Genomic DNA, 20908 nt, shown 5'->3' with positions numbered 1-20908 from the left:
TTTTGAAGCAAGCATGGTATGAAGCACAATCCCACCTGTTTGTCCCACTTGAAGGAGACACAGATATCATTTTTCAGAGCTCAGCATTGCTTTCACATAGGTGGAAGTTTTTTGGTTCCCAACACCACCATGCAGCTTCTCAGTTGCTAAAGACTCAATCCTTCTCCAGCAATCTGGAGGTAAGTATACTGAGAAACTTCTATTTATAATAAAAACATTTTTTTATAATTCATCTATTTACTGTGCCAATTTACAGGGTTGTTAATCTCTTCTTCTAAACATGGAAAGTTAATGACACATAGATTATGATAACAGTTAGAGTAACCTTCCCATTTCAAGTAATATTCGTTCTGCAATAAAAGCAGTTGATTCCTCTTAAGAGACACATTCCAAATAATTAATACAGCTCCCTGTTGACACTTGCTGTTGTTGCTCCAAGCAATTTCCAAGCTAGCGTCACAGGCAGCGGAGCAGTGGTACAGTCTTCAGGCTTCTTTGTAATGACATCCAGGAATACCACAAGCACAGTATGCTAGTGCACATAACATGCTGAAAACATCTCTTCAGGGAGATAAAATATTAATGGGAAAAGGGAGGAAAAAAAAAAAAAAAAAGAAGTGTGTCTGAATGTGCAGGTTATATTTACTGCTTTACACTGAGGGTGACTCAGATAATTTGCATTATTAGCCATTACAACAACTGGACGTAATTCAGGTTTAAAATCTACCAACACATCATAAATTCCGTATTTGCTTTTAAGTGCTTTAACATGGGATATCTACTTCAGGCAAACCCATAGCAAATAACAAGTTACTGTGCTTTCCTCTTCTCGTTTACATGTTAAAAACCCATTTGATGTCATTAGTGAGCAAAAGTCATCATTTAATAGCTGCTTGGTTCTGCAGCAGGAACAAGGAGACAGTCTGCTCTCACTCTGAGCTGCTTGATGTACGGGATGATCAGTGCCCTTATAACCACAGAACAGTCTCCCCATTTGCTGCATCAAAGATACTACTGAAATGTAAAATAGCTGAGCTTGGCAGGAAACTCTGGAAATCACCTAGCCCAGCTCAAGGGCAGAAAGAGCCCATGGCAAGTGTCCAATCTGATTTCCAGTATCTCCAAGGATGGAGACTCCACAGTCTCTCTCTGGGCAATCTGTACCAGTGCTTTACCACCCTCACAGGAAAAAAAAATAGAACAGCTTTTCCACTATCTGCCTGTAAGAAGAGCCTGGCTCCATCTTCTTTATTCCCTGTCATCATGTACTTATACATATCAATAAGATCCCTTCGACAATCTGGGCCAGGCTGGATACTTGCAGCTGTTCAGCCCATCCCCACAAAGAGATGCTTCCCTTTATCATCATTATGGCCCTTTACAGGACTTGCTTTGGGCACACTGCTGACACATGGTTTTTGGGTTTTTTTGTTGGCTGGCTGGTTGGTTTTTTTTTTAAATCACCTGGTCTTCCTGAGAGCAAACCAAAAGAGAATAATTCTGCAGACTTAAAGGGCTAGGCTGGAGTAAAGAAGATACATCCACATTATATGAAAGGCTAAAAACATCTATGAGTTTGTTTAGACATTCATTACAACTCAGTAATAACTATGGAAGCTTATTACTGCTTTATTAAGGCTTTTACTTTATATGGAGAAAGCAGTAGCATCAAATGCTCTCTAGTGATAAATTAAACAAGTTGCAGAAAGCTTTTATCTATTTGCTGCTGATGCAAAACACAGTACTTGCAAAAGAAAATCAAATTTCTGTTATTACTACTACATACTACTACTAAAAAACCCCATACTTCTCTTAGACTGCACACTTCTCACAATGATAATGAATCAAAATTTGGGTTTTAATATTCCTTCTCCAAAAAAAACCAATGCAAACAATTGTTGTGATTCATTTTCTGGGTATCAGTGCCAGCTCGCTTGTTCTTCAGACTTATCAGTGTGTTCAGACTGGAGAAACTGTTACCTTATAAATCTTGTTAATCAAGAGAATTACATTTTTGCTTTGGTTTTACTATTATTGCCAGCGGTGACCTTTGAGAGAGTTGAGGGAAGGAGGCAAGCAGAGGTGTCTGAAGTAAGGCCTGGCAATAGGACTGGTACACAAGCACACAGTCTTCTTGGCTTTAATGGCATTACAAAGGTTGCCACTGACTCCATTAAAAACCAAAATTCTACCCAGGGGACCTATGAAAGGTTTTGAGACTGGTATCACTGGTACAAGCTCAAGTTGATCTCAAAGACTGACAGAACCAGCTTTCCCAAGTGAGGCCGACTCCCACTCCCTTTTGAGTGAATTTTGCAGTTTCAGATGCTTGCTGCAAGGCCCAGCCCTAGGAATGAAGGACTCCTATCTCCCTGTCTTCAGTTCCAGCTGCTGCAGAAAAGCACTTGTAAAGATGGATGTGAGAACTTTAAAACAAAAATAAAAGGCAGAAACAGTCCACACCTGTCTCTCCAATCCTCCAGCTGTTTTCTCTGCACATTGAGCCTGAGCTGACAGTGGTGCAGGAAAAAGAAAGGAGACTTCTGACAAAATACCAAAGGTCAAGATGTCTCTGTTGCTGATGGGAAGTTGAGCACGCCTCATATCGGAACAGCTTGCATGGCCTTCTCCTGACCCCACCCTGCATATACCCATCTGCTGTTTCTGCGGCCAGCTCCCAGGTAAAAAAGTAAACAGCAATCAAACGTAATCATCAAAGTAGTGTTTGATGAAGTTGCCAATTTTGTATCTACTAGCTCATATTGTGTTCCATTTCCCTTCTCCCTCTTGCTGGAGAGGCCTGTGCCCATGGTTGGTTCCCTGTGAGTGGCACAGGCAGGGCAGGGGCAGCAACAGGCAACAAGGGCTAATGCTGGAAGACAACTGTGGATCATCCCTGACCTGCTTGTCTTGCACCATATCACAGCGATGCAGGTCCGGCCAATGCTGCCTAAATATCAACAGCATCTCAGGTGAGACAGGGCAAACAGCACGTGTGGCACAGGTAGGTGCAAGCCGCCTGTCTTCATAGCAGCCAGGCCACGTGCACGTGCTGTGACAAGGTGAGAAAATCCCCCATGTTTGGTAGCAAAAATATGGATATGACCTTGATAGTCTATCTGGTGACATGGCCTCTACCTTCCTCAGGTAGAGGAAATGAGAAAGATGTTTGTGAATTAGAAAAAGTGCTTGACTGGCCATTATTTTCAGGTCTGACACATGAGAGATACAATGCATTTTAAAAAGCTAGTAACTTAGAAGAACAAAGATGTTTTCTGAAGACTGAAGGAAACATCATAGCTTGGCCTAAGGGATTTTTTTTTCCACTATTTTTGTAAAAAGCGATCTGGATGCTCATAGACAGAAAATAAACATCCACACATCTTCAAAAATCTGCCCCTAAGTGATTTAGTCATCTACAGATGCAATGATATAAAACTACAGAAAAAAATCTGCAAATGCATGGACAAACCAAGAAAAGCAGCAACAGAGAAGTCTCATCTGTGTACCTATTAAAACCACTTCCTCCTGGTCCTTTTTAGAAGCATACCCACTGTTTCTAGCACATTAACAGGGCAGGCCTTCTTCCTGATCCTGGGCCACATTTCCAGTGCTGGTGACATTTGATTGTTCTAGAGTACAACGCCTATTGTCATGTGTACACGTGGGCAACATTTCTGCCTGGCCCTTGCTTATTTTCTACCTGAGATATTCCAGTGCACTGTCAAAGAAAAAACCTGAATAGAAAACATAAGACTGAAAGATTCAAACCCCCAAAAGCAAAGGAAAAAAAACCACCAACACTTACCAGACTACAAATAAGGCATTTTAAAACATCTGATGACTTGTCTCTAAAAGCCCGGTGATGCCATGAAGATAACCACAATCACCGGAATGCATGGCTCTCCCTTTTCCCTGCTGCTCCTCTGCTCACTGCCCATGGTGGGTATGGACAGTCGTGCACCTGAATTGCAGTTTTGCCCCATGCCTGACTCAGATCCAGCAGCTGCAGCGACAAGCCACCAGGAGATGTATTTATTTTTTTTTAAACAAACATGCTTCAGACTCTTTGTTCTCAAGGGGTGAGAGTCCCCTTTCTTTGCTGTCCTTATCCAGAGGCAATCACTGCAACACAATTTTTTTCTGTCATGTCAGATTACTCAGATTTCCACCTATTTTCCAGCTTCTTTTAGCATTCTTTTGTCTTCCACAGGTTCACCAGTTTTCAAGATCCTTTTCAGACAACCTAGTCAGCATTTCATCCAGAGGATTTAATTTAACTTTGTGCTGGCATCTCTGATGACCCATGCTTCCAGGTACTGCCTCTCCTACACCCTTTCTTGTCTGCACCTCTGAATGCAGGCACCTCCATGGATTTTTAGTCCACTTGCTTCGATTATTAATTAGTTAATACCCATGAAACCACAGATCCATTCCCGAGCCTTTGATTTCAGCTCTTTACATATTTGGCGGTTTTTTTGGTGACAATAGGATGGGCACATACTAGGTATGCAACATATATATTCTGAGGAAAAGTCTCGGAAAACATAATGACAATTTTACCAGTATCTCTACAGATAAAGTATTCTTTATGTTCTTTATGTTCTTTATGCTGTGGCCTATTTTTTTTTCCATGTAACTGAAAAAAATCATTATCAAAAGCAGTCCAGTTTGTCTGTGATGATCTCATCTATAAAATACAACATTACTTTTTGGACACATTTGTGTAATTCTGTAAATGTTAGCAGAATTTTTTTAAAAATCCAATTTATTATCTAGCAAAAGATTACATTTACTTTGCTGGACTGCAGTTTCTGGAATCATCACTCTCATCCTCTTTAATTTTCAAAACTAGTAAATTTTTTTCTTGTCTTTTTTTCTCCCTTCATGAGTCTTTTTGAATCCCATAATATGTAGGCATATATAAAACATGTGAAAAGAGAAATTAAAAAGCAGGTGGGCTTGTTAACAAACTCTTTTGACATGCCATTAAACAAATTTAATTCAGACCTATTACTCTGCATATATTCAGACTTCTCCTGGCAGCCTTTTTTTCTGCCTTTCATCAATGACTATCTTTACAAAACATCATTCTCTCACTGCCCACCCTTTTCCATTTTGCATTAAAAGCTTTCTTTTTAAATAAAGCTTTTATAAAGCCATTCTCTTCCTCAGACATGTCAGAGTTAGCACGGATTCTGTCCACTGCTTCATTTATTCATGGCCTTTATGGAGTACCTCTCTTTCATCTGTACATCTCTCTTTCATCTCTCAATGCCCTTTTAACTCCTTAGGGTAGCAGCAACTCACACGCTCCATCTTCTTCCCTCGCTCCCTCGGTCATTTCCCTGTCCTTCCCTTGAAGCCGTGGATGCTTCTGAATACAAGAAAACCCTCTTTCCCAAGAGGAACTCTCTGACTACATTATCCCTGCTCTCTTGCCATTTTGCCTCTTGTATTTCATACGGGGAACTATTGCAAGCTTAGAGCCACTGCAGCAGGAAAAAGTAGGGTACCTGCAGTGTGGCTTCCACGAGGGACAGCTGGCTCCTGGTCACGTCTGCCTGCTGAAAACAGAGGTTACCAACACCAGCAGCCTCAGTGGGCCGTGGCCAAGTTTCCCAGTACTGACTAAAGCAAACTTCAGGCTCAGTCAAGGCACCTGCCAAATGCAAAGAAGACCTTGGATGTGAGAAAGAAAATTCAATGGAAAAAAGAAGAAAGTGTTTGGCTAAGTCCCTGTCACACATGCCTCTCATGTTTTAGAGTAAATGCAAATCCAAAAGCAGCACCTGGCAGTGTGCTTGTGTGAGTGGAAGGCGGACTAGACTTTTCTGAGGTAGTACTATTCCTGTTTTTAATTTGTCACAACAAACAACAGCCCTAACAATGAGACAAAGGAAATCAAAATGACCCTTTTTGATGGCCAAGTTGTCCCTCATGTGACAGCCATTACCTGGGAGGACCAAGGCTAGGTTTGAGCTACAGGAGAAAATAAGGACAAAATAATGCCAAAGGAATGGGTTAAAAACTGAGCATTACAGCAGGCGAAGCAATTGTAAGTTTTTCAGCAGTGGCAGATGTGTATTTTCCAAGGAGCATTTAGGACTCAGAAACTCATGTTCCAGCTGAACTCAGAGATGAATGAGCTTCTTCAAGTCACACCAAGACTTCTCGTTTTGATGTGCAAACATTATAATTCATGTTTTTGAGATGAACCTCATTCTTCTGTTAAGAACTTAAAACATTTGATTTAGCAGCACCTTGGCTCCAGTGATGCTCTGCATCCCCCAGTGGACATCCCAAAATCTACCTTGTGGTATAAAGGCTGGGAAGGAAGAAGAACTAAAAAACCTGGGAAATATTTCACCCGTGCCAGGATAGTTAAACTGTGTTAAAGATCTCCTGTCTTCCCCCCCCACACAGCAGCACATGCAGGAAGGCTGTATCCAGGCCTGGCTTTCCCCAGTGCCCAAAGCAGGGGACTGACCTCCAGGGCTGCACATTTTTTGAGCTTGTCTCCCCAAAGGCTTGCAGGCTAAAGAAACACAACACATCGTATTTTTCCTCCCCTCCCAGATGTGCTTGATGTGCTATGAAATACAAGTTACCAGTCACCTGCACTGAAAAACATGGGAGAGGAGGAGAAGGATTTTGGTGCAGAGGAAACAGAGGGATTTGGAGCAATGCAGTCCTCAGAGCCCTGGAGCAGATGACAAATACTGGCCACTAATCACCCAAAGCAGGTTTAGCAATGGTGAATACAGCAAAACCCAGTGACATTTTTCTGGCCACACCTCAGAGGTTTAATCTGATATGAAGAGTGTTGAGCCAGTTCCTGCTGTCCTTACTCTGCTCTCGTCCCAAAAGTCAAACAGGATGTTTCCAACCTCCTCAATGGGTCAAGCCCAGCCTGTTCTGCCTCTGGTGTGCCTGAAAAGACTTGGGATGGAGAAGTTCAGGGAAAACCCAGCCAAAGCCATCCAGTCTATCTCCTGCAGAAGCAAAATCATTCCTTACACTGTTTTGAAAGGTATCCCCTTGGGGCTGTCCACCTCAGACTATCAGATGCTGAAAAGCAGATCTCATCATCAGAAGATTTTGTTTTAGTTTTCCCTTTCTTTGGGGGGAAGGAATATTGCTGACTATTTCTTGTGACCCCCATCTCTTCTAGCTGGGTGCAGCTCTTAACCAAGGCTGCGGCCTCATGTTAGAGCTAAACCACTTCACAGCAGTCTCCTCTCCCCTGAGACATGGCCAGGCATTCCCATCCCCTCTCTCGCAGCAGATCTGGCAACTAATGCAAGCACAGAGCAAGGTAGAGCTGATCTGATGGAAAACGACCCACTGAAAACAATAATGACCAGTTTTCCACTGGCTCAATGAGCAGAACCAATTCGGGCTGCTGTGGCAGCAATGCCAGATCTGAAGCAAAGGAAAGGGCAAGAATAAAAGAGCCAGGGGTGGGATGGGGACAGCCATCAGTTTAACCATAACATAAAGCCACACCTGGGAACAGTAGTGGCATTGTGTCTGGACAATCCCTCCACCCCCACACCAGACTCTCTCCTTGCCCCAGGGAGACTCCCACCAGTTGCAACCTTCTTTCTCTTCCTTTCAGACAGCTTTAAATTCACCTGCCAGTGTAATTTAGAGAGCAACTCCAGGTCAAGGGGTTTAATGAAAGCCAAATGCGCTACAGCACACACTCCTCACAGGCAGAGCTTGGGACACAGCTCTGTCATTCTCTCACTTATGCCACTCTTGTTCATGCAGAAAGGGGAGCAGTGGGGGAGAAGAAGAAATCAGGCAGTAGCTCTTGCCATGCTGAGCTTAAATTTCAGTGGCAAAGCATCCAGGGGGGTTGTCAGAGAAATCAGCCAAGATGCTGGATTATGAAGTAGGAGACATGTCTAGAGCAGACAGGTAGATCTGTGAGTCACCAGCCTGGAGACGGTAATTGAAGTGCCTCATGGTTTCAGATACTGTGTGATGTGGTCCAAGAATTTGTCACTCTCCCCTGCCTCCACTTGTGATAGCCTATAGCAATGTCCCCTCCAATTGTCTTTATTTTCCAACCTTTATGTCTCTGCATGTGTAGCACGATCTCCATTCCCACATTTTACCTCCCCAGTACTGCCTGTACTTCTGCCGTGAGCCCCCATTTCATCAGAGGCCTGATTCTCTGCCTCCGAACCTGCATCCTCCTGTCCAGGGTAATCAACTCCATCTTCCATTGCCACGTGGCCAATACACCATGCAAACCTTAACTCCCATCTCTCATGGGTTTCTGTGACTATTCCTGACTGCGACTGCAGCCCAGAAAGGGCTGTCGGACAATAAAGCATTAAAGCATCTTCTTCATTACAGGTATTTTTATCAACTGCTCTCATTAGGGAAGTGCAAAGAGACGAGTAATCTGTTTTCTGAGTGGGTCAGTGCACCCTAACTGCATTAATCACTTCTTTTGATCTGCATCAGGAGCCCTGAGACAGACACTGCTGCCTGCCTGGCTCTGCCTCCTGCCAAGCCTCTGCTGCGGTGCAGCGGGACACGGCAAGAGGGGACAAACTCCACGTCAAAGTGAGTGATCAAGCAGCAAACGAGATTAACACGACATGATTTGATGAAGAAATGAAACAAGAGTGGGTATTTTCTCCGTGACCTAAAAGAACAGGAATCTAAGCCATCTTGTCTTTTTTTTTTTTTTTCTTTTCCTCTTTCTTTTTGAGATAATATAAGGTATTTCTCAGCATGAAGGACATGACTGCCTGTAGAGAGATTTTGACAACTCCCCTCCGAGTGCAAAAATGCTGTCAGCTGAAAAACTGAGCTGTTTGGGCAAATTGATCCAACTCTGACAGACTTCCTCTCTGTTTTCATGTTTTCTCTCTCAATCAAAAGCCTCCTAAAGAATCCATGTTTTCAGTTCTATGTCAGGGAAAGGGGGAGAAGAGGGGAGATCGCTTACTTTTGCTGCACTGTTTATCATTAACCTATCTTGATGGAGAAACCTGGGAGAGGAAGAGGAAGGTCTCATTAGTCTCTTGCATTACCCCACTGCACACGGATACAGGATCTGAACACAAGTGTTTCCCTAATTCCCATACAGAAACTGCATATGGACTTTCTGACTGCCACTGAGGACAGAGTCAATACACTTTGGATGCAGACACGAACAGCATAGGAAGTTGAACTTATAGGCCTGAGTTTATCTCCAATGCCAACAAGAGGCAAGCTGCTGGATCAGCCATCCGAAGAAAGCCTTACTGGAATGCTTTTAAAATAATCATTAGGAATCATCTTCCCCTCCTCTGCCCAAAGAAAATGAAATCGAAGCATTTTTAAACCTTGTCCCCCTAGCTGTGAATATATCTGCAACCTTTCTGCATCAGTGACAATTCTGAATACAATTTTTGATGGCCAAATCCTGGGAGCACTCTTATTACTTTATAGCAAAGATTAAGCATGCTCCTGTCACAGTCAGTAATAGAGCCTATCACCTCGGTTGGGAACTCCAGAAATCCCCAGTCCTTTAAGGTGAAGCAAAGCCAAGCAGCACAAAAGTGCTTTGCAAAGACAATCTGGTGCTTTGCTGTTTTTGTACTCTTTTCACCTTTGCATGGAACACAACTTTATAACTTAGTGACTGCTGTCCTGCTTATTGGGCCTTTCTCCAGTTTTTCAAACTAAGTCTCAAAACATTGTGATGTTTATTTTTCCCTCTTTACCTGAGGAAACCCATGCTCAACGGGGCCAATTTTAATTATTTTTTTTATTATTATTAAAAGACCCGTGGACCAGAATTGCTGGTTTATCGATTCAAAGAGATTTGAAGTCTGTAGCTTATGAATTTTACTTCTGGTGAAGTCAACTATGGACTTTATAAACTTCACTGTGCCCCTTTTCATTGCTTCACAAAGTCAGGAATGACACAGAACACTTTACTGTCTGTTCCATTCATGCTGTCATTCTATACTTATTTCTTTCCTCATGAAGGAAAGAGGCCAGGGAATGAGAAGTTTGCAATGGGTCAGAAACTGCACCAGCTCACAAACTTCCAAATAACTGTACACAGAACACAGGTTCATACAGCAAACATCTACAGACCAGATGTTTCATACAAGGTCAAATATAATGTTTTAGTATCAGATATTCTGTATTTGGGGCCTACATTCCTCAAGGCCCTTCAAGCATGTCTCAGGATTATTCTTATCTCAGTTCCCATGATGTTACTGTAGGCCTTTGGATGACAGTTTTGATTATACGTCTGCACACTGCCTAGAACAATAAGATCCTGATTGGTACTCCCTGAATAATACAAATTAATTCTCGCCTGAGCCTCCTTCGCCCTGTATGAATCATGCTGGATGTCTGCCCTCTGCAAGGGCAGCAGACAGGTCTGCTGGGGCACTGCTCTGTCTGCCAGCACTAGGGCAAGGGTCCCGAGGCACTGCCAAATTTCCTGATCCCAAGGACCTAGCTGCATACATGCAGGCGAAGAAGCCGTTAGACTACATTGCTTCTGATGTGCCTGCCAGACCCCTCAAAAGACTACAGGAAACATACAGCATGACTGAAAATGAGACCACAGAGTCTGAAAAGTACACCAAAAGGTTGTGTGTTTCAGCCCTGTTGAAAACTCTTTCAGCTCCTTCTCCTTCAGGCTCCTGTTCTTTGCAGTAAAGTATGCTGCAATAAACTTAATAGACAGCTTTAGAGTATTTTCCTCTACAACAGACAATATTCAAATTGTCCTTAGTCATACATTCCAACACCTCTGAAACACAATCACTCAATGTATCTCAATGCAAGAGAAGTAATTTTTTCCCCCTTTAGACTACAACCCTTTTGTTGCTTTAATGAATGTACATATTTACATATTCATATATGCTAGCCCTGACCACCACTTCAAGCTAAACTTCCTCTAACAGGCTAACCCTTGACTTTGCATTTAGGTGTCTTGAATGATCTCTTGACTGAAGAACTGACAAATTCAAGCTTCAATTCTCTGGCCAACCTGGCCTCTACCAGGCACATGAAGTTCTTCCTTCACCCTCCTGAGATCCAAGCAGGAAAGAGAAAACACCAGTATTTCTGATTAGGTATCTGACCTATGTGGGATTCAAATTCCTGCAGAATTAGCTTCACACTGAGCCCCAGTAATAACCACCTCATTGTTTAGGAGCCCAGGATGGATACATGTTTTTTTTTACCTGGATCAGAGAAAGAATAGAGCAACCCTGTTTAATCCTTCTTTTGTAGGGTTATATCTAACAGCACTCACTGGCTTTGGGGCCACTCGGAGATATGATTTCTGGGTTGGCACCTTGGGATTGAATGCACTCTCAGTAATATCAGCCATTTGAGTTTTGATTGACGTTATAGTTTCAAGTAGCATTGGTCGAAAGGCTCGGTGACTCCTACAGCAGGAATTGTATGTATACAAGTATCAGATAAAAGAATATTTTGCTTTCACTAACTTGCATTACAAACAAGCCCACTTGCTGCAGAGGGATTCTTATGCAGCACAATCCGTTTAAAGAAAAGAAATAGAAGAAATAAAGACAGAAAATTTCCAGTGTGGAAGTACTTGTGACCCCACCATGGCAATGACACCTTCAGAACAGCAGAAATTCAGCTTTCTGTATCTAGACATAAGTCCTCAGGCAAGCCAGCTGAATACTGGGCAAACCTCAGCCAAAAGTTCACTTCCCTTCCACAGCCCCTATGGATGGAGGAAAGCACCACTGAGGAAGGTGGCTGTGCTGCTCCCTATGCCAGGCTGCCATTTCAAAGTGTGTTACTTCTTTGTGCAGTAGTTCAAGCTTTCATTGTGCTTTTCCCTCCAGGGATGTCCTAATTAGAGATGGGGTTTCCTTCTCAAGTTACTGGATTTGAGGAATCACGCTGTTGTTATTTCCAGGAAAATCAAACAGGAGCAAAGATGGACAGAGGGGAGGATGAGAGGTGGGAAAAAGGTCCCTGGGTGGGGGAGAAAGGGAGCAATACCCTGATGCATCTAGAAAAAGGACAAGAACACCTTCACAGCAGGCTGGAGACCTTGGCATCCATTCCTGTACCCCTATGGTCAGGGAACAAGTCCTCTGAAAGCTTTTCCTTTGCAGGATGCCAGACAAAAATCTCCAATTAGTTTCATAAAGATGAGAAGCCAGATTGGAAGCTGCCTGTTACTTGACACAAAGGTGGCTTTCTGCTCAGGATAAGCAGAGATTTAGAAAACACTGGAAGATTTTCATTAAGGTGTGGGAACAAAAGAAGAAAGAAAAAGTGGAGGGCAACAAACTATCTGTGCTGTGGATTGAGGGCAAATACCCACACTTTCTGCTTTATAAGATGGATGAGCAGGGCTGCAGGTTGTCCCCAGGTACCTCAGCCAAGCTGATTACAAAGGTTACAAATGACTGGAAAAAGCTTAGAGCACCCAGGACAACTAAAGAAAAAAACAACCTGTGAAAAAGCCTCATTTTTCAGGTGTTTGGGATGACATTCCTCAAAAGTCAGTGCTGGGAAGACACTTCATGTTCGATCTCAAGCATGTACAAGTCAGGAGCGGCACCCCCAAATTCTGAGATTACATCCTAGGACTTTAAAGCCAAAGGAAAATAAGCCCCACAAAAAATAACAAATATTAACAGATTTAGGCTTTTCTTTGCTGTGCCTCGAAGTCTTCAGGACCTATACTTTAAAGCTTTGCTTTCCACTTAAAAATGCAAGATGACTTTTATACTTTTAAACAGAACTGAAAATCCTGTGGTCAAAGAGGAGATTCTGGAAAATCCATCCCTGAGCTCAACACCCCAGTCACTAGCGCTGACAGCCCTGAAGTTTAACTTCAGAGGGCAAATTGTAGAGCTGTCTTTGTGAAAATTTGTATATTCTGGAGGGCATTTAGAAAATGGAAGCAGAACGCAGTCCCAGAAGCCCAAACTCCCAGTGATCTGGTAACAAGGTCAGGCTGTTGGACTTGGCACTGGAGCAGCTGAGCACTCATGTGCTCTGTCCTACCAGCTATGCTGGGATAACCTCTCGAGGAGGTTAGTGACGAGTTGGGCATGGGAACATCACAGCCACAGCACCTGGGCAGCTGGAGTGTGCTCGGATTCACAGCACCCTGAACCACAGCCATACATTTCAGCTGCTCGTGGTGTGCACAGGACACACACACAGAGACGCTGAGACAGTTTCAGGTGTTCAGCGGGAGAAATCATATTTGAAACAGCGTGTCAGGTTTTGATTAAACTGGCAATTAAGCAAGCAAGGAGCAGCGTGCCCTGCGGCTGCAGAGATGACAAGACAAAAGACCAATTCCTTTGGTGGTGCAAATGGCTGCACCTTTGCTGCCTTCAGCAGGGCTGCACCTTTCCATGTGAGCTGCGGAGCCAGCCCTCTCCAGCCTCAGACGGGACTGGGATATAAATAGCAATGAACTGCATTCAGCTGGGAGGAATCCAAGGTGCAGGGAGGCAAAAAATGACACTTTACAGTGATTTCTAATGCAACACAGGGATTTGAAGCCCCTATCTTCTATGTAGGCTTCCTCTCTCAAGCTGTTGGTGGACTTTTTTACTAAGGACAGCTGAACAAAAAGGTAGCCAAGCAGAGCATTACCCTCTGACCACCAGAAGCTGGAAAGGGCCTTCAACCCTGTTTATAAAGTTTAGCCCATTCAGACACTTTTCTGAACTAAAATAATACTCTTCAGTGAACTGATGCATCTTACATTTTCAAAGGGCACAGGACAAAGGAGAACTTAGCAATTCTGTTATAATCTCCCCAAGTCAATGATCATCTACCAAAATTTCATTGAATAGGAGGTCTCCAAGATGAAGAACTTAGGGTCATTTTAGGTCAGCAGTCCTGCTGCTCAAACTCTAGCTAAGAAAATTGTCAGAGACAAATTAATTCATTGGACACATCAGGACTGATCAGTATGTATAACCAAAGGATAGGCTTCTGACAGTGATTGTGTAGACAAACTTTGATATCAGCAAACCCTTTATGCTCTGGTCCACATCTAGTTTCAGACCAAAGGTCCAGAATTCAATTTAAAATACTATGAATGCAGCACTAACATGCACAGAAAAAAGCAGGTGATAACCTTACTGCGGGGTGCAAGGAAACGAGAAAATATCACAACTGTCTGAAGATGACTTAGATGACTGGATAACAGCGAGCATCCAAGCACTGAGGTGGGACTGCGGTTGGAGGAGAAGGACCCCACCCAATATGAAGTGGAAAAGCAAGCTCTTAGAATGGCAGAAAATTCAGACAGAAATTCAGCCCAGGTCAAGAAGATGCAGGGCCTGGATCCATTCCTGTTACTCAGAGAGATACCATGGAAAAGCACCAAGGGTGATTTTTAACCAAAGTCCTCTGTGCTTAGCTCTCACAAAAAAGGCCGTACTGACAGTTAACTCCACTGGCCACCTCTCTCTGTCAACCCTCTACTCCTGGCATTGGACATTCCCCTGCATGTTTCAGCTCCCCTTGCTGGCTTGTTGTTAGTGTGATGCACCCAACCATCAGAAAACCTGGCACGTGATGCACTCCCTGCTAAATGCCAACCCCTCCTTTCCAGCCAGAAGCTGAATCAGCCCGTGCATCCAGCAACACAGATGAAGCACAGAGCTTCATCTCAGCAGATAGATAAACACCGGACAATCCTAGTTATCTGTGGATATCAAACGCAGCGGGGGTGAAGCACAGAGGTCTGCTCCCTATGCACGGTTAATGCACTGATTTTTATATAGACAAATATATCACCACTGGGCACAGTTACAGAACGTATCCTAACGTGAGATTTATGAAGATAAAAGATTCCCTCCCAGAATTGCAAAGAAGTAAATCACCCAGTAATTTGCTTGGCACGCTTACTCCTTTTTTCTCCCAAGGCAAAATGCAGGATGTGTGATTCATCTTATTACTCAGTGGTCAGCAAACTTAAGGCTCTCCCTGGTCAGTTCAGCAAGCACTGCCCAGTCTTTCCAAAATTTACCACCTGCAGATGAAAGTAATGAGCTGTGGGCAAGGACAGAGTATGAAACAGTTATGATATAGCTATAAGGATAGCTAGAAAGGCAGGGAATATTCCTTGTTACATCCCCTCTAGGTAGATAATCCACAGTTTCCCTGCCCTGTCTAAAAATGCGATGAGTTGAGAATACAAGGCTTCAGTCAACAGCACATTGTTCTGGAAAGGCTGAGGGGTCACAATGTCAGTTCATACCAGAAAAAAAAAAAACAGGTCAGAAAAACCTGCTCACCAAAGGAAATTATGATGTGCAAGGATCTGTTTTTATTATGACCTGGAAGAAAAGGCTGAAATTTATAAAGGATTGTGACTTTCAAACAGTATTGACTCAAGGGCCATCAAACCTTTCATTTCCATAGAACTAGTTTTTTTTTTTCCTTGGGTAATACTAAAATGCTCTGTGTTTAAAGGTACAGTTTTCTATGTGTAATCCCCCGGGTGGTATAAAAACCCTTCAACCTTAATAGAGAAGGAGGAGGCTGAGAGCAGCAGTGTCCCAACTATTTGCCACCCTATTTACCACCTGGGTGACTCCTCTCCAGCCTGCGAAAATATGTCTCTGAATTTCCATCAGGCCAATGTTCTTTCCTCTTCAAACAGAGTCTGTACATGGCAACATCAGAGGCTGGAAACTACTGCCTAACAAATCCAGACAGTCTGTGTCAGAGTTAGAACTGAGTCTTTGCTTCACTAAAAACTGCAGGAGATTTGCCTGATTCAGGAACCTCTCCATTCCCTCACAGTCCTGCTGCCCCACTTTGGTCTGGTCTGGGTCATTTTTCCTCTCCTGCTAAGCTTGGTATTGGCCAGCTGATGCTGTCTGACAGGGCCAAGGACCTTCACTGCTCTGCCAAAGCCCAAGCAGTCTTGCCTAAAAAAGAGGATCTTATCAGACAGAAGATAGATAAAGGGATAGAAATATATCAATTCCCTATATTGCATTTGGAGTGATGTGCAAAATCAAATTAATTAGGTCTGCATAATATCTTGATGTCTGAGTCAGAGAAGCCTATCAAATGCTTGTATCTATCAGAACATGTGAATTGCTTGGGACAGCTTCATCCAAGGAGAAAAAACCCTCCTCTGTCCATGTCTTCCGTGAGAATAAATGTATATTTAGCATGAAATTCCCATTTTTCAATTTTATCTAATCAACGTACAAGTATCTATCTGTATATACATCTAAAGTGTGCACAGCACTACTGTCAACAGTGCTCCCTGCAGCAGGAGCTTCAGACAAGTCTGCACTCAGTGTTTGATTTCAGATACAGGAAGATGAACAGCAAATAGGCCTAAATAAACATCTCAGAGATGCAGGTGTGGCTTTTACCAAGTCAGCAACCACCTCACAGACCCTCCAGATGCCACAGAACCTCCCCATAGAAGTGAGACAAGGTTTTCCTGGGGAAAAGTTGCTTCCTGGGGACACGGCCACTGACTTCAAGTAAGGTTTTTAATCTGCTAAAATTCAGAAACAGGGCTAACCTTGACCTTGAAGCACTGTGCATGCAAAAGCACCGGTGTTTTTCAATAGGTAATGAAATCAGGTATATAAAAATCCAGATAGACAATTTTTTTCTTTAATGCTCTGGAATTGCCTAAAATATTTTCTTTTTTAATAATAGGATCCAGTTTTCAGGCATTCAGTACAACGATTTTTATGTTGTTAATAAACACATTTGTCTAATGAATATCTCTTGGTAAGCTCGCCTGTAATTCAGGAAACCCAAGTGTACCCAAGATAAAAATATGCACATACTAACAGCTCAAATTGAAGAGGAAAAAAAAAAAAAATCAATTCAAAGTTAAATTACCCATCTTAAATTTCAGTATAAAGGCTACTAGAGATACTGAGCTCTTGAACTTCAATTAATCTCTAGCAATTAAGCCAGAAGGGAAAAAGATTCTTCAGAGTATCAGGAAGCAGGGGGGGGGAAAAAAAGGAAAAAAAAAAAGAAAAAAAAAAAGCTGGAAAGAGCTCATATCAGCTTTAGTAGGGACGTCACTATCACTTTAACTCCCATTCACGGCTCTGTTGGGCTGATTAACTCATGCTTGTCTTAGACTCCTTTGGGTTTCTTTTTTCCAGGCATCTGTGTGTGACTGCCTGCTTGCGTGTGGCATACATTTTCCAGCTTCACTTCTCAGGGATTAATTGGCAGAAGTGCTTGTCATGGTTAAATAATTTTATTTAATTTGCACTGTGTGAAGATATTTGGGCAAAAGGGAAAAATAATCAAAATTTAATTACTTTTCCCCCCCTTTATAATGAGAAACAGTTGCATTCCTTGGAGACTCAGCTGGGAATAGAACATTACTTAGTTTTATTGTTGATTATTCAATAATAAAAAAAAAATAATTAAAAAAATCAATAATCAATCTCTTGCAGTAGGAGAGTGACAAGCCCAGCACAGGTAAAATGTACTTCTATAATCAACAACTGAAGCTTATTAAATACACTGAGGGGACAAGATAACATCAATACCATGTCAGGAAACATCCAAAGGACTTTCTTACAGGTTTCTAAACAAACAAGTGAAAACTTTTACTAAATGTTTCAAAGATGTCTCTTCAATGAGTCATGCCAGCTATGGGAATTATCACCTTTAGTAACTGGACAGACTCTCTGCCTTGCAAGTTAAAGGATTTCACAGAACTTGACAACCTTTCCTTTTCTCTAATTTCAGGCAAAAATATTAGTTTGCTTTCTGTGGATTCCAAGTGGAAAGAAAGGCTGCCTTAGCCCTCCTCTTCCCTTGATGTCATCTTTCCTTACACATGACCATCAGAAAAGGGTCCAAAGGTTTCCAGGGAAGATGAATTAGAGAAAAGCACTGATGCATGTCATATTTTTAATGATTATCCCTTTGGCATTTTAAAATCAGCTTTCAAATCGGAGTAGGAAGAGGACAGTCAGGTCACTGTAAGAAAAGCTTTATCTGGAGAGGACCTGCTTTTGCAGCTCTGGATTTACTCCCTAAAGGAAAGACATTCCTCACTGCAAAGTGTTAACCAGCTGTAGAAGGAAACTTTTCACATCATTTCCCCCCACCCTAGAAGACATCACAAGGAGGAGATTTAATGAAACACGTAGGGGCCATGGTTCAGCAAGGTGATGCTTCCCACGTTCAATGTGTAAATCAGGTTGCATGGAAACCCACAGCCCAAACTCCCACTGGCACTACCTTGTACCAGCTGGCCCCAAAGAGATTTTGGAGTCATTTTGGCTAATTCCAATCATCTTTCTTTGGTTACAGCTGCTGCATAGTCTGTCAAGAACACTGCAGCAATGACTTCTAAACATGCACAGGACCATTTTTGTCACAAATTCTGCTGTAAAGGGGAAGGAAGAGAGCACTTCCCTAGCCTTCCTTGATACATGCCCGTTTTAATGTTCCTCTCCCCAATGAAAAGAAGGGGAAGCACATCTAATCCCACACCACTCTATCTATAGAAGCCACAGCCTTGATAAAGCCTCTCTTAGGTGGTTAATAAAGAAATGCCTGAAGGTGAAGTTTATCTAAAATATCACAAAACATGGTGTTTGAAGGGAAAAAAAAAATTAATTTGAATTGAGGCACTTAAGAGTGCAGGAAATTTATGTTTGTGTATTAAGAAAATTACAACTTCTTTCCATCAGAACTTGCCAGTATATTTTACCATGAAAAGCTAGTGTAACAAGACTCTTACTACAATTAATCAATTACCCAAATAGTTCTTGCATCCTCTACAGTTCATTTCCTTGCATCATCTTTTTTTACCCAGTATACTCCTTTAAAAAGAGTATGGGAAACAAAAGCGGGGGAAAAAAAGAAGCCAACAATCAGAACACCCATTTGTAATTAAATCATTCAATACCTTATGCAAAAACTGCTGGAACAAGTTTTTGCCCTTTCCCATGGACAGATGTGCTCATTTCTCATCAAGAAAAAAATTAGAACTTCATGACAAACTCCAAGGTTTAAATGTCACTCCCTAGCACTCTGGTTCAAATAAAAATGGAAGTGGCATTAAGAGAGCAGCATGCAAGCTCTGCAGACTGGCACTTTCTTTTACTCAGAAAACAGAGTTTACACACACATTTAGTGCCACTCATCATAAAGTACACATCTGAAAGTGTAAGGCTTTCTTGATTTTAGTGCCCAGAAAGCTATTTTCTCATTGCTAGTGAATTGTTTGCTTTCTTGGTCTATTCAGGAATTTCCCACTGCAGTAACAAGTTTCTCAGATCTTAAAAAAAAAAACCAAAATAAAATAAAAAATCAGACCTACCAGTAACTCCCACAGAAGGCAACCTCCAGAGCACTGTCTGAGCAAGGTCCAAAGAGTACAACTCAAGAAACACATTTTTACCTTTTTATGTATGATGCAGATAGGCACAGTCAAAACATTTATAATGCGAATGTTATTTTACCTCTTAACTGAGGTAGAGAATATCCAACCAAGAAAAGCACTGGCTGAAGTGAGGCACTGATTGTCTGGGTGCCTTTCTGGAAGGTACACTTCAGTTAAAGTCAAGTCATTAGGCTCAGCAGAAGAGGAAGCGGATGAAATCCAATCGAATGCATTACAGAGGTCAGACTAAATGAGCTAATGGTCCCTTCTGGTCTTAAAAAAATCTATTAATCTAATTTAATTCTCTGTTCTATTCCTCATACCAGAGTCAATTTGAACTCCTTTATATGAAAAAAACACATTACAGCTGCCTTACACAACACTGTGTTCTGACCATGCAGTTTTAGGCTACCCAAAAGCTTCATTTACTCCCCACCGAGCTCGGGAGGAGGCTTTATTTACCCATGAAGAGAGCTTACATTTACAAGCAAGGCACCAGCCACAGGCACCTCTCCCGACAGAATGCTGGATGAATGTTCACCTTAAACTGTACAAATCAACCAGAAACTTGCCAGAGCACTCTCCACCTTGGCTTGGTTTTTCGGGTGCTGGCATTCTTCACTCAGCCTGTTACTTGCCATGGAGAAGAGCACAATGCTTTCATCAATAAAATCTGTTCCAGTCATTCCAAGGATATTTCTCATGAATGACTTGTAACACACTCAATATTGCACTAAGAAAATCCTTGGCAGTTACTGTCCAGTGAGAAAAGCAAGCACTTAGGAGGAGAAGGCCAGAAATATTCACTGCTGTTAATCCCTCCAATGTACGCAATATGCTCCCATCAAGCAAATATATTTGGTTATCTCTCCTTCTAAAAAAAAAAAAAAAGAAAAAAAAAGGGAAAATTTCCCTCTTTTTTTATTCTTCTCTTGCAGCCTTCCCTCAGTACTTCCCTCCTTCTCAGTGTTCGCATTAACATCACCAGTCATTTACTTAATTTGGCAGTACAAGAGTGCAAAGCATCACATGAATCCAGGCTGATCGACCTTAGTGAGCCACAGCATCCTCCATGGATGCCTTGGATAGAGGGAATGATTTAACACAGAGGAGCAACTGAAGGCTAGTACATGGGGGCTCACAAAAGCTTTCCTTCACATGGTAGGTTGGAAAGATCTTAGGAGTGGGGCAGGGACTTCATCTCTGCTGGCATGTCTATACTTGATGTTGCCTTTACTTCTTCTCTCTGCCGGCAGCATAGACAGCCCTTCTCCTTTCTCTGTCCCAAACATCAACTGATGAAAAAGAACTGCAGAGCTGTCTAATGTCTCATCTCTCCAGTGGTTGTGTTAATTTATTCCAGCTATTTGAGGGAAGCATGAATGGCACCCCAGTAAGCCAGTTTAAACTGGTATAAAGGCAGCTGATTTTCCCATCTTCTGTCATGACCAGTGTATAACTTCTGTATTTTTCAGCTCTGATGTTTCTTTGCTTTTCCCCCCCCATCCCTTCTGAGTC

The 20908-nt window shown here is 42.3% G+C and overlaps 1 protein-coding gene across 26 annotated transcripts in view; it reads right to left on the bottom strand.

Annotated features, from left to right (window-relative positions):
• Window positions 1-20908, bottom strand: part of ADGRL3 (adhesion G protein-coupled receptor L3) — a 404123-nt gene that overhangs the window by 143562 nt on the left and 239653 nt on the right. The gene's annotated exons all lie outside the window — the stretch shown is intronic.

The sequence above is a fragment of the Corvus cornix genome, chromosome 4 (assembly GCF_000738735.6).
Source record: "Corvus cornix cornix isolate S_Up_H32 chromosome 4, ASM73873v5, whole genome shotgun sequence".
Lineage (NCBI taxonomy): Eukaryota > Metazoa > Chordata > Aves > Passeriformes > Corvidae > Corvus > Corvus cornix.
Note: the sequence above shows the minus strand (reverse complement) of the source record. Positions and strands in the feature narration are given on the sequence as shown.